Source organism: Oncorhynchus mykiss, chromosome 7 (assembly GCF_057628025.1).
Source record: "Oncorhynchus mykiss isolate SJ-2025 chromosome 7, ASM5762802v1, whole genome shotgun sequence".
In the NCBI taxonomy this organism is placed as follows: domain Eukaryota; kingdom Metazoa; phylum Chordata; class Actinopteri; order Salmoniformes; family Salmonidae; genus Oncorhynchus; species Oncorhynchus mykiss.
This window is the reverse complement of record NC_143028.1, coordinates 72,145,313-72,160,679: the sequence shown is the minus strand read 5'-3', so window position 1 is coordinate 72,160,679 and position 15,367 is coordinate 72,145,313. Positions and strand designations below refer to the sequence as shown.

Genomic DNA, 15,367 nt, shown 5'->3' with positions numbered 1-15,367 from the left:
CTGTTTTCTACTGGTGGGGGATGGCGTGTGTGTGTTTGTATATGCATGCGGACATACGTTTGTGTGTCACAACAATAGCAAGCATTTCCACTGTGGTATAACTGTGTTCTTAAGTGTCTCCCTATTCTCAGTCTCCCCGGCCTGGAGGCAATAGTCAATGTGGCTGTGTATTGGCGCTGGGCACAGCTGGGCACATCTGCTGAGAAGGGGTGGCAAACACATGGGGCTTGGACCTCTGGTGCCACTGTTTTACAAGGGGCTGAGGGAGGGGACAGCTCTCCACTGTGAATGAGATACTTATCAGACATGACTGTACACACTCTATATCTGTGTCCCAAATGGTACCCTATTCCCTAATAATACAGTGCCTTGCGAAAGTATTTGGCCCCCTTGAACTTTGCGACCTTTTGCCACATTTCAGGCTTCAAACATAAAGATATAAAACTGTATTTTTTTGTGAAGAATCAACAACAAGTGGGACACAATCATGAAGTGGAACGACATTTATTGGATATTTCAAACTTTTTTAACAAATCAAAAACTGAAAAATTGGCCGTGCAAAATTATTCAGCCCCTTTACTTTCAGTGCAGCAAACTCTATCCAGAAGTTCAGTGAGGATCTCTGAATGATCCAATGTTGACCTAAATGACTAATGATGATAAATACAATCCACCTGTGTGTAATCAAGTCTCCGTATAAATGCACCTGCACTGTGATAGTCTCAGAGGTCCGTTAAAAGCGCAGAGAGCATCATGAAGAACAAGGAACACACCAGGCAGGTCCGAGATACTGTTGTGAAGAAGTTTAAAGCTGGATTTGGATACAAAAAGATTTCCCAAGCTTTAAACATCCCAAGGAGCACTGTGCAAGCGATAATATTGGAATGGAAGGAGTATCAGACCACTGCAAATCTACCAAGACCTGGCCGTCCCTCTAAACTTTCAGCTCATACAAGGAGAAGACTGATCAGAGATGCAGCCGAGAGGCCCATGATCACTCTGGAAGAACTGCAGAGATCTACAGCTGAGGTGGGAGACTCTGTCCATAGGACAACAATCTGTCGTATATTGCACAAATCTGGCCTTTATGGAAGAGTGGCAAGAAGAAAGCCATTTCTTAAAGATATCCATAAAAAGTGTTGTTTAAAGTTTGCCACAAGCCACCTGGGAGACACACCAAACGTGGAAGAAGGTGCTCTGGTCAGATGAAACCAAAATTGAAATTTTTGGCAACAATGCAAAACGTTATGTTTGGCGTAAAAGAAACACAGCTGAACACACCATCCCCACTGTCAAACATGGTGGTGGCAGCATCGTGGTTTGGGCCTGCTTTTCTTCAGCAGGGACAGGGAAGATGGTTAAAATTGATGGGAAGATGGATGGAGCCAAATACAGGACCATTCTGGAAGAAAACCTGATGGAGTCTGCAAAAGACCTGAGACTGGGACGGAGATTTGTCTTCCAACAAGACAATGATCCAAAACATAAAGCAAAATCTACAATGGAATGGTTCAAAAATAAACATATCCAGGTGTTAGAATGGCCAAGTCAAAGTCCAGACCTGAATCCAATCGAGAATCTGTGGAAAGAACTGAAAACTGCTGTTCACAAATGCTCTCCATCCAACCTCACTGAGCTCGAGCTGTTTTGCAAGGAGGAATGGGAAAAAATGTAAGTCTCTCGATGTGCAAAACTGATAGAGACATACCCCAAGCGACTTACAGCTGTAATCACAGCAAAAGGTGGCGCTACAAAGTATTAACTTAAGGGGGCTGAATAATTTTGCACGCCCAATTTTTCAGTTTTTGATTTGTTAAAAAAGTTTGAAATATCCAATAAATGTCGTTCCACTTCATGATTGTGTCCCACTTGTTGTTGATTCTTCACAAAAAAATACAGTTTAATATCTTTATGTTTGAAGCCTGAAATGTGGCAAAAGGTCGCAAAGTTCAAGGGGGCCGAATACTTTCGCAAGGCACTGTAGCTCAAAGCAGGTAAATAGGCACTGTATATCTCCTTCACGACTCAATAGCTCCTTCACGACTCAATAGCTCCTTCACGACTCAATATCACCTTCATGACTAAATATCCCCTTCACGACTCAATATCCCCTTCACGACTCAATAGCCCCTTCACGACTCAATAGCTCCTTCACGACTCAATAGCCCATTCACGACTCAATAGCCCCTTCACGACTCAATAGCCCCTTCACGACTCAAGCCAATTCACGACTCAATAGCCACTTCACGACTTAATATCACCTTAACGACTCAATATCCCCTTCACGACTCAATAGCTCCTTCACGACTCAATATCCCATTCACGACTCAATATCCCCTTCACGACTCAATATCCCATTCACGACTCAATATCCCATTCACAACTCAATAGCCCCTTCACGACTCAATATCCCATTCACAACTCAATTGCCCCTTCACGACTCAATAGCCCCTTCACGACTCAATATCCCATTCACGACTCAATATCCCATTCACGACTCAATAGCTCCTTCACGACTCAATATCCCATTCATGACTCAATAGCCCCTTCACGACTCAATATCCCATTCACGACTCAATAGCTCCTTCTCGACTCAATATCCCATTCACGACTCAATAGCCCCTTCACGACTCAATAGCCCCTTCACGACTCAATAGCCCCTTCACGACTCAATATCCCATTCATGACTCAATATCCCATTCACGACTCAATAGCTCCATCACGACTCAATATTCCATTCACGACTCAATAGCCCCTTCACGACTCAATATCCCATTCACGACTCAATAGCTCCTTCTCGACTCAATAGCCACTTTACGACTGAATTCCACGAAGATGTCACAATCCCAATTGAACAACACAACAGATACACACTGCATACATGTACTGAGAGGACAAAACATTAGCCTGACCAGGTGACTCTAAGTAAAAACGATGATCCCTAATTGACGTCACCTGTTAAATCCACTTCAATCAGTGAAAATGAAGTGGAGGAGACAGGTTAAAGGATTTTTGAAGCCTTGAGACAATTGAGACATGGATTGTGTATGTGTGCCATTAAGAGGGTGACTGGGAACGACTAAATATTGAAGTGCCTTTGAACAAGGAATGGTAGTATGTACCAGGCGCACCGGTTTGAGTGTGTCAAGAACTGCAACGCAGCTGGGTTTTTCATGCTCATGTTTCCTGTGTGTATCAAGAATGGTCCACCACCCAAAGAACATCCAGCCAACTTGACACAACTGTGGGAAGCATTGGAGTAAACATGGGCCAGCATCCCTGTGGAACACCTTCGGCACCTTGTAGAATCCATGCCCCGACGAATTGAGACTGTTCTGAGGTCAAAAGGGGGTGCAACTCAATATTAGTAAGGTGTTCCTAATGTTTTATACACTGTGAATCATTCATAAAACTACACCAGAACATTCATTTGACCAATAGTTTGTTTAAACAGAGAGAAACGCATTTCTCGATTTCTGATTGGGTTGAGGTAGGCTTTTCATACAATAACAGTAAACCTCAAGAGATAACACAGTTTCTCTAGGTTTTTTATGTACCCAGTAGGTTCCTCAGGTCCTCTGGCACTGGCCTTTTAACTATCCCAAAGCCTAGGACAAGAGGCATGGAGAGTCAGCCTTTAGTTACTATGCCCCCAGCCTCTGGAATAGACTGCCAGAGAACCTGAGGGAGGCCAAAACTGTGGACATATTTCAAAAAGATCTTAAAATCTTTAGTTTTTTATCTTATGTTTGTCGTGTAGTAAATGTTTCAGCTTTTATTTTCATTGTTTTTTCCTGTAAAGCACATTGTGTTACATTCCATGTCTGAAATGTTCTGTATAAATAAGGATTTGATGTGATTTGGGTGTATTTACCTGCTTTGAGCTACAGTGCCTTGCGAAAGTATTCGGCCCCCTTGAACTTTGCGACCTTTTGCCACATTTCAGTCTTCAAACATAAAGATATAAAACTGTATTTTTTTGTGAAGAATCAACAACAAGTGGGACACAATCATGAAGTGGAACGACATTTATTGGATATTTCAAACTTTTTAACAAATCAAAAACTGAAAAATTGGGCGTGCAAAATTATTCAGCCCCCTTAAGTTAATACTTTGTAGCACCACCTTTTGCTACGATTACAGCTGTAAGTCGCTTGGGGTATGTCTCTATCAGTTTTGCACATCGAGAGACTGAAATTTCTTCCCATTCCTCCTTGAAAACAGCTCGAGCTCAGTGAGGTTGGATGGAGAGCATCCAACCTCCAAATAACTTTTTTGCCCGCTTTGAGGACAATACAGTGCCACTGACACGGCCTGCAACGAAAACATGCGGTCTCTCCTTCACTGCAGCCGAGGTGAGTAAGACATTTAAACGTGTTAACCCTCGCAAGGCTGCAGGCCCAGACGGCATCCCCAGCCGCGCCCTCAGAGCATGCGCAGACCAGCTGGCCGGTGTGTTTACGGACATATTCAATCAATCCCTATACCAGTCTGCTGTTCCCACATGCTTCAAGAGGGCCACCATTGTTCCTGTTCCCAAGAAAGCTAAGGTAACTGAGCTAAACGACTACCGCCCCGTAGCACTCACTTCCGTCATCATGAAGTGCTTTTACCATATCACCTCCACCCTACCTGACACCCTAGACCCACTCCAATTTGCTTACCGCCCAAATAGGTCCACAGACGATGCAATCTCAACCACACTGCACACCGCCCTAACCCATCTGGACAAGAGGAATACCTATGTGAGAATGCTGTTCATTGACTACAGCTCGGCATTCAACACCATAGTACCCTCCAAGCTCGTCATCAAGCTCGAGACCGTGGGTCTCGACCCCGCCCTGTGCAACTGGGTACTGGACTTCCTGACGGGCCGCCCCCAGGTGGTGAGGGTAGGCAACAACATATCCTCCCCGCTGATCCTCAACACTGGGGCCCCACAAGGGTGCGTTCTGAGCCCTCTCCTGTACTCCCTGTTCACCCACGACTGCGTGGCCACGCACGCCTCCAACTCAATCATCAAGTTTGCGGACGACACAACAGTGGTAGGCTTGATTACCAACAACGACGAGACGGCCTACAGGGAGGAGGTGAGGGCCTTCGGAGTGTGGTGTCAGGAAAATAACCTCACACTCAACGTCAACAAAACTAAGGAGATGATTGTGGAATTCAGGAAACAGCAGAGGGAACACCCCCCTATCCACATCGATGGAACAGTAGTGGAGAGGGTAGCAAGTTTTAAGTTCCTCGGCATACACATCACAGACAAACTGAATTGGTCCACTCACACAGACAGCATTGTGAAGAAGGCGCAGCAGCGCCTCTTCAACCTCAGGAGGCTGAAGAAATTCGGCTTGTCACCAAAAGCACTCACAAACTTCTACAGATGCACAATCGAGAGCATCCTGGCGGGCTGTATCACCGCCTGGTACGGCAACTGCTCCGCCCTCAACCGTAAGGCTCTCCAGAGGGTAGTGAGGTCTGCACAACGCTTCACCGGGGGCAAACTACCTGCCCTCCAGGACACCTACACCACCCGATGTCACAGGAAGGCCATAAAGATCATCAAGGACATCAACCACCCGAGCCACTGCCTGTTCACCCCGCTATCATCCAGAAGGCGAGGTCAGTACAGGTGCATCAAAGCTGGGACCGAGAGACTGAAAAACAGCTTCTATCTCAAGGCCATCAGACTGTTAAACAGCCACCACTAACATTGAGTGGCTGCTGCCAACACACTGACACTGACTCAACTCCAGCCACTTTAATAATGGGAATTGATGGGAAATGATGTAAATATATCACTAGCCACTTTAAACAATGCTACCTTATATAATGTTACTTACCGTACATTATTCATCTCATATGCATACGTATATACTGTACTCTATATCATCGACTGTATCCTTATGTAATACATGTATCACTAGCCACTTTAACTATGCCACTTTGTTTACATACTCATCTCATATGTATATACTGTACTCGATACCATCTACTGTATCTTGCCTATGCAGCTCTGTACCATCACTCATTCATATATCCTTATGTACATATTCTTTATCCCCTTACACTGTGTACAAGACAGTAGTTTTGGAATTGTTAGTTAGATTACTTGTTGGTTATTACTGCATTGTCGGAACTAGAAGCACAAGCATTTCGCTACACTCGCATTAACATCTGCTAACCATGTGTATGTGACAAATAAAATTTGATTTGATTTGATTTGATTTGTGAACAGCAGTTTTCAGTTCTTTCCACAGATTCTCGATTGGATTCAGGTCTGGACTTTGACTTGGCCATTCTAACACCTGGATATGTTTATTTTTGAACCATTCCATTGTAGATTTTGCTTTATGTTTTGGATCATTGTCTTGTTGGAAGATAAATCTCCGCCCCAGTCTCAGGTCTTTTGCAGACTCCATCAGGTTTTCTTCCAGAATGGTCCTGCAATCTCAACCACACTGCACACCGCCCTAACCCATCTGGACAAGAGGAATACCTATGTGAGAATGCTGTTCATTGACTACAGCTCGGCATTCAACACCATAGTACCCTCCAAGCTCGTCATCAAGCTCGAGACCGTGGGTCTCGACCCCGCCCTGTGCAACTGGGTACTGGACTTCCTGACGGGCCGCCCCCAGGTGGTGAGGGTAGGCAACAACATATCCTCCCCGCTGATCCTCAACACTGGGGCCCCACAAGGGTGCGTTCTGAGCCCTCTCCTGTACTCCCTGTTCACCCACGACTGCGTGGCCACGCACGCCTCCAACTCAATCATCAAGTTTGCGGACGACACAACAGTGGTAGGCTTGATTACCAACAACGACGAGACGGCCTACAGGGAGGAGGTGAGGGCCTTCGGAGTGTGGTGTCAGGAAAATAACCTCACACTCAACGTCAACAAAACTAAGGAGATGATTGTGGAATTCAGGAAACAGCAGAGGGAACACCCCCCTATCCACATCGATGGAACAGTAGTGGAGAGGGTAGCAAGTTTTAAGTTCCTCGGCATACACATCACAGACAAACTGAATTGGTCCACTCACACAGACAGCATTGTGAAGAAGGCGCAGCAGCGCCTCTTCAACCTCAGGAGGCTGAAGAAATTCGGCTTGTCACCAAAAGCACTCACAAACTTCTACAGATGCACAATCGAGAGCATCCTGGCGGGCTGTATCACCGCCTGGTACGGCAACTGCTCCGCCCTCAACCGTAAGGCTCTCCAGAGGGTAGTGAGGTCTGCACAACGCTTCACCGGGGGCAAACTACCTGCCCTCCAGGACACCTACACCACCCGATGTCACAGGAAGGCCATAAAGATCATCAAGGACATCAACCACCCGAGCCACTGCCTGTTCACCCCGCTATCATCCAGAAGGCGAGGTCAGTACAGGTGCATCAAAGCTGGGACCGAGAGACTGAAAAACAGCTTCTATCTCAAGGCCATCAGACTGTTAAACAGCCACCACTAACATTGAGTGGCTGCTGCCAACACACTGACACTGACTCAACTCCAGCCACTTTAATAATGGGAATTGATGGGAAATGATGTAAATATATCACTAGCCACTTTAAACAATGCTACCTTATATAATGTTACTTACCGTACATTATTCATCTCATATGCATACGTATATACTGTACTCTATATCATCGACTGTATCCTTATGTAATACATGTATCACTAGCCACTTTAACTATGCCACTTTGTTTACATACTCATCTCATATGTATATACTGTACTCGATACCATCTACTGTATCTTGCCTATGCAGCTCTGTACCATCACTCATTCATATATCCTTATGTACATATTCTTTATCCCCTTACACTGTGTACAAGACAGTAGTTTTGGAATTGTTAGTTAGATTACTTGTTGGTTATTACTGCATTGTCGGAACTAGAAGCACAAGCATTTCGCTACACTCGCATTAACATCTGCTAACCATGTGTATGTGACAAATAAAATTTGATTTGATTTGATTTGATTTGTGAACAGCAGTTTTCAGTTCTTTCCACAGATTCTCGATTGGATTCAGGTCTGGACTTTGACTTGGCCATTCTAACACCTGGATATGTTTATTTTTGAACCATTCCATTGTAGATTTTGCTTTATGTTTTGGATCATTGTCTTGTTGGAAGATAAATCTCCGCCCCAGTCTCAGGTCTTTTGCAGACTCCATCAGGTTTTCTTCCAGAATGGTCCTGCAATCTCAACCACACTGCACACCGCCCTAACCCATCTGGACAAGAGGAATACCTATGTGAGAATGCTGTTCATTGACTACAGCTCGGCATTCAACACCATAGTACCCTCCAAGCTCGTCATCAAGCTCGAGACCGTGGGTCTCGACCCCGCCCTGTGCAACTGGGTACTGGACTTCCTGACGGGCCGCCCCCAGGTGGTGAGGGTAGGCAACAACATATCCTCCCCGCTGATCCTCAACACTGGGGCCCCACAAGGGTGCGTTCTGAGCCCTCTCCTGTACTCCCTGTTCACCCACGACTGCGTGGCCACGCACGCCTCCAACTCAATCATCAAGTTTGCGGACGACACAACAGTGGTAGGCTTGATTACCAACAACGACGAGACGGCCTACAGGGAGGAGGTGAGGGCCTTCGGAGTGTGGTGTCAGGAAAATAACCTCACACTCAACGTCAACAAAACTAAGGAGATGATTGTGGAATTCAGGAAACAGCAGAGGGAACACCCCCCTATCCACATCGATGGAACAGTAGTGGAGAGGGTAGCAAGTTTTAAGTTCCTCGGCATACACATCACAGACAAACTGAATTGGTCCACTCACACAGACAGCATTGTGAAGAAGGCGCAGCAGCGCCTCTTCAACCTCAGGAGGCTGAAGAAATTCGGCTTGTCACCAAAAGCACTCACAAACTTCTACAGATGCACAATCGAGAGCATCCTGGCGGGCTGTATCACCGCCTGGTACGGCAACTGCTCCGCCCTCAACCGTAAGGCTCTCCAGAGGGTAGTGAGGTCTGCACAACGCTTCACCGGGGGCAAACTACCTGCCCTCCAGGACACCTACACCACCCGATGTCACAGGAAGGCCATAAAGATCATCAAGGACATCAACCACCCGAGCCACTGCCTGTTCACCCCGCTATCATCCAGAAGGCGAGGTCAGTACAGGTGCATCAAAGCTGGGACCGAGAGACTGAAAAACAGCTTCTATCTCAAGGCCATCAGACTGTTAAACAGCCACCACTAACATTGAGTGGCTGCTGCCAACACACTGACACTGACTCAACTCCAGCCACTTTAATCATGGGAATTGATGGGAAATGATGTAAATATATCACTAGCCACTTTAAACAATGCTACCTTATATAATGTTACTTACCGTACATTATTCATCTCATATGCATACGTATATACTGTACTCTATATCATCGACTGTATCCTTATGTAATACATGTATCACTAGCCACTTTAACTATGCCACTTTGTTTACATACTCATCTCATATGTATATACTGTACTCGATACCATCTACTGTATCTTGCCTATGCAGCTCTGTACCATCACTCATTCATATATCCTTATGTACATATTCTTTATCCCCTTACACTGTGTACAAGACAGTAGTTTTGGAATTGTTAGTTAGATTACTTGTTGGTTATTACTGCATTGTCGGAACTAGAAGCACAAGCATTTCGCTACACTCGCATTAACATCTGCTAACCATGTGTATGTGACAAATAAAATTTGATTTGATTTGTGAACAGCAGTTTTCAGTTCTTTCCACAGATTCTCGATTGGATTCAGGTCTGGACTTTGACTTGGCCATTCTAACACCTGGATATGTTTATTTTTGAACCATTCCATTGTAGATTTTGCTTTATGTTTTGGATCATTGTCTTGTTGGAAGATAAATCTCCGCCCCAGTCTCAGGTCTTTTGCAGACTCCATCAGGTTTTCTTCCAGAATGGTCCTGCAATCTCAACCACACTGCACACCGCCCTAACCCATCTGGACAAGAGGAATACCTATGTGAGAATGCTGTTCATTGACTACAGCTCGGCATTCAACACCATAGTACCCTCCAAGCTCGTCATCAAGCTCGAGACCGTGGGTCTCGACCCCGCCCTGTGCAACTGGGTACTGGACTTCCTGACGGGCCGCCCCCAGGTGGTGAGGGTAGGCAACAACATATCCTCCCCGCTGATCCTCAACACTGGGGCCCCACAAGGGTGCGTTCTGAGCCCTCTCCTGTACTCCCTGTTCACCCACGACTGCGTGGCCACGCACGCCTCCAACTCAATCATCAAGTTTGCGGACGACACAACAGTGGTAGGCTTGATTACCAACAACGACGAGACGGCCTACAGGGAGGAGGTGAGGGCCTTCGGAGTGTGGTGTCAGGAAAATAACCTCACACTCAACGTCAACAAAACTAAGGAGATGATTGTGGAATTCAGGAAACAGCAGAGGGAACACCCCCCTATCCACATCGATGGAACAGTAGTGGAGAGGGTAGCAAGTTTTAAGTTCCTCGGCATACACATCACAGACAAACTGAATTGGTCCACTCACACAGACAGCATTGTGAAGAAGGCGCAGCAGCGCCTCTTCAACCTCAGGAGGCTGAAGAAATTCGGCTTGTCACCAAAAGCACTCACAAACTTCTACAGATGCACAATCGAGAGCATCCTGGCGGGCTGTATCACCGCCTGGTACGGCAACTGCTCCGCCCTCAACCGTAAGGCTCTCCAGAGGGTAGTGAGGTCTGCACAACGCTTCACCGGGGGCAAACTACCTGCCCTCCAGGACACCTACACCACCCGATGTCACAGGAAGGCCATAAAGATCATCAAGGACATCAACCACCCGAGCCACTGCCTGTTCACCCCGCTATCATCCAGAAGGCGAGGTCAGTACAGGTGCATCAAAGCTGGGACCGAGAGACTGAAAAACAGCTTCTATCTCAAGGCCATCAGACTGTTAAACAGCCACCACTAACATTGAGTGGCTGCTGCCAACACACTGACACTGACTCAACTCCAGCCACTTTAATAATGGGAATTGATGGGAAATGATGTAAATATATCACTAGCCACTTTAAACAATGCTACCTTATATAATGTTACTTACCGTACATTATTCATCTCATATGCATACGTATATACTGTACTCTATATCATCGACTGTATCCTTATGTAATACATGTATCACTAGCCACTTTAACTATGCCACTTTGTTTACATACTCATCTCATATGTATATACTGTACTCGATACCATCTACTGTATCTTGCCTATGCAGCTCTGTACCATCACTCATTCATATATCCTTATGTACATATTATTTATCCCCTTACACTGTGTACAAGACAGTAGTTTTGGAATTGTTAGTTAGATTACTTGTTGGTTATTACTGCATTGTCGGAACTAGAAGCACAAGCATTTCGCTACACTCGCATTAACATCTGCTAACCATGTGTATGTGACAAATAAAATTTGATTTGATTTGATTTGATTTGTGAACAGCAGTTTTCAGTTCTTTCCACAGATTCTCGATTGGATTCAGGTCTGGACTTTGACTTGGCCATTCTAACACCTGGATATGTTTATTTTTGAACCATTCCATTGTAGATTTTGCTTTATGTTTTGGATCATTGTCTTGTTGGAAGATAAATCTCCGCCCCAGTCTCAGGTCTTTTGCAGACTCCATCAGGTTTTCTTCCAGAATGGTCCTGTATTTGGCTCCATCCATCTTCCCATCAATTTTAACCATCTTCCCTGTCCCTGCTGAAGAAAAGCAGGCCCAAACCATGATGCTGCCACCACCATGTTTGACAGTGGGGATGGTGTGTTCAGCTGTGTTGCTTTTACGCCAAACATAACGTCTTGCATTGTTGCCAAAAAGTTCAATTTTGGTTTCATCTGACCAGAGCACCTTCTTCCACATGTTTGGTGTGTCTCCCAGGTGGCTTGTGGCAAACTTTAAACAACACTTTTTATGGATATCTTTAAGAAATGGCTTTCTTCTTGCCACTCTTCCATAAAGGCCAGATTTGTGCAATATACGACTGATTGTTGTCCTATGGACAGAGTCTCCCAACTCAACTGTAGATCTCTGTAGTTCATCCAGAGTGATCATGGGCCTCTTGGCTGCATCTCTGATCAGTCTTCTCCTTGTATGAGCTGAAAGTTTAGAGGGACGGCCAGGTCTTGGTAGATTTGCAATGGTCTGATACTCCTTCCACTTCAATATTATCGCTTGCACAGTGTTCATTGGTATGTTTAAAGCTTGGGAAATCTTTTTGTATCCAAATCCGGCTTTAAACTTCTTCACAACAGTATCTCGGACCTGCCTGGTGTGTTCCTTGTTCTTCATGATGCTCTCTGCGCTTTTAACGGACCTCTGAGACTATCACAGTGAAGGTGCATTTATACGGAGACTTGATTACACACAGGTGGATTGTATTTATCATCATTAGTCATTTAGGTCAACATTGGATCATTCAGAGATCCTCACTGAACTTCTGGAGAGAGTTTGCTGCACTGAAAGTAAAGGGGCTGAATAATTTTGCACGCCCAATTTTTCTGTTTTTGATTTGTTAAAAAAGTTTGAAATATCCAATAAATGTCGTTCCACTTCATGATTGTGTCCCACTTGTTGTTGATTCTTCACAAAAAAATACAGTTTTATATCTTTATGTTTGAAGCCTGTAATGTGGCAAAAGGTCGCAAAGTTCAAGGGGGCCGAATACTTTCGCAAGGCACTGTAAAAGCTGTTAAGCTAATGTGATGCTGTTCGTGTTAAAGTCTCAGTGAAGTGAAACTAGTAGTTAGTAAGCTAGGCTACCATCTCGTAAGCTAAGTTTCCATTCAATTGGTGACAGATTTTCATGCAAATATTCTAAAATCAGTATCTAAACAATCATGTGCATTTTCCCACCTGAGATGTGTTTCCTTCAAATGTACTTGTTGCTGATAACAGTCGGTGCGTGATGCCATGTTGCACATCAACATAACGTTTGCAGTAAAATTCCCATGTTCCTAATAAAAAAAATGGTAAATGTGTTTCCATTGCATTTTTGCCAAAACATATCATCCCACGACTCCAAGATTACTTCGATATGATGGTTATTACATAAAATCATTTTGCATAAAGGGGTTTCACTGCCATTTCACGCATAATTCATTTTACTGACATAAAAAGATCCTACCTGGTCTAGAGCATTTAGTTTTGTTGACATCTGGAAAGTTTACCGGGCCTGTCGTCATGACAATTTTTATCCAACATGTACTTTATTCACATAAAACGTTTGGATGGAAACCTGGTTAGTGGGAGGAAAATATAAAAAATAAAATATAATCGTCAATACTGAATGGCTGGTTGTTATCAACAAATGGCACTGTAGTCCCTATTCCCAATGAATCCTGGTCAAACGTAGTGCACAACATAGGGTTCCGTTTGGGACTCAGACCTGGTTTTGTGAAAGGCCTACAAAAACACATTAAGACTGCCATTTGAATCATTTGATCACCTTCGGCAACACGGAATAGGGCCCTTGCACAAATATACAACTGTGTATTTATTTGCAGTGTTAGTAAACTATTCCAAACAGAAGGCTTTTAATGGGTGAAAAAGGGAGCCCTTTTCCAAATCATTCAACAACAAAAAACGCCAGGGAGAGAGAGAGTGAGAAAAAGAGAGAAAGGGAGGGAGGGGGGAAGGGGGAGAGAGAGAAAGAGAGAGAGAGGGAGAGGGAGGGAGAGAGACAGAGAGAAAGAGAGAAAGAGAGAGGGAGGGAGGGAGGGGGGAAGGGGGAGAGAGAGAAAGAGAGAGAGAGGGAGAGGGAGGGAGAGAGACAGAGAGAAAGAGAGAAAGAGAGAGGGAGGGAGGGAGGGAGGGAGGGAGGGAGGGAGGGAGGGAGGGAGGGAGGGAGGGAGGGAGGGAGAGAGAGAGAGATAGGGAGGGAGGGAGGGAGGAAGGGAGGGAGAGAGAGAGAGAGAGAGAGAGAGGGGGAGGGAGGGAGGGAGGGAGGGAGGGAGGGAGGGAGGGAAGAGAGAGAGGGGGAGGGAGGGAGGGAAGAGAGAGAGAGGGGGAGGGGGGGAGAGAGAGAGAGGGGGAGGGAGGGAGGGAGGGGGGAGAGAGAGAGAGAGAGAGAGAGAGAGAGAGAGAGAGAGGGAGGGAGGGAGGGAGGGAGGGAGGGAGGGAGGGAGGGAGGGAGGGAGCGGGAGGGACAGAGGGAGAGCTTTCTGCTGCAGCAACAAATATGCCTGCACAGTACACATCTTTTAGGCTTAGTCTGCTGCCCCTGCTTCGTCAGCGAACGACTATAGAAATATTTTGGCAGCCTGCTCTTTGTTTTCATTTTCACAAAAGATATTGGGAGAGCGAGTGAGAGGTAGATGGGTTGTAGTGGTGGAGGAGAGATGGAGGGGACAGAGCAGGAGAGGAGAGCAGGAGGAGAGGAGAGAGAGGATAGAGAGAGAGATGGAGAGAGAGAGAGAGAGAGAGAGAGAGAGAGAGAGAGAGAGAGAGAGAGAAAGAAAGAAAGAGGTGACAGAGAGAGAGAGAGACAGAGAGAAAGGGGGAAGAGAGAGAGGAGATAGAGAAAGAGAGAGAGGATACAGACAGACAGAGAGAGAGAGAGAGAGAGAGAGAGAGAGAGGGAGAGAGAGAGAGAGAGAGAGAGTGAGAGACAGTAAGAAAGAGGGATAGAGAGAGACAGAGAGCGAGAGAGAGAGAGAGAGAGAGAGAGAGAGAGAGTGAGAGACAGTGAGAGAGAGGGATAGATGGAGACAGAGAGAGATGTGGAGGGGGTAGGAGATGAGATGAGGATAGAGGAGGGTAGGGTTTTCAGTCTGCCACTCTCAGTCCCAGACCCAATCTAAACAGCGGAAGGAAGCAGTAAATCAAACTAATGCACCCGCCTGGTAATTCAGAGCAGGAGCACCGGGGCGGAGTTTACAAAAACCGCTGCGGCGTCGGCTTTAATCAGCGCCAACGATCCAATAACACCGTCTCCCCCAATCAGAGTGTTTCCTGTCAGTCACACAAGACTGACTCTGACCAATCAGTTGCACCGCACCGACTTGGCTGAGATTGGGTTGCATCCAGCTAGCGAATTACCCATCTGATTTAGAAAGGGGAGAAATTATTTTGAAAATGAACTTAAGCTCCTATTATTCGGGATGCGTCCCAAATGGCACCTTATTCCTTATATAGTGCACTACTTTTGACCAGAGGCCTATGGGTCCTGGTCAAAAGTAGTGCACTATAAAGGGAATAGTGTGCAAGTTGGGACATATTCTGTTCTGAATGCTAGAGGAATGGGATGATAGATACTGTACATGGAATGAACAAATACGACTGCTCATTTGCGGT

At 45.6% G+C, this 15,367-nt stretch overlaps 1 protein-coding gene across 4 annotated transcripts in view; it reads right to left on the bottom strand.

Moving 5' to 3' along the window:
* The window catches only part of LOC110528540 (TOX high mobility group box family member 2), a 217,309-nt gene that overhangs the window by 95,453 nt on the left and 106,489 nt on the right, over positions 1–15,367 (bottom strand). The gene's annotated exons all lie outside the window — the stretch shown is intronic.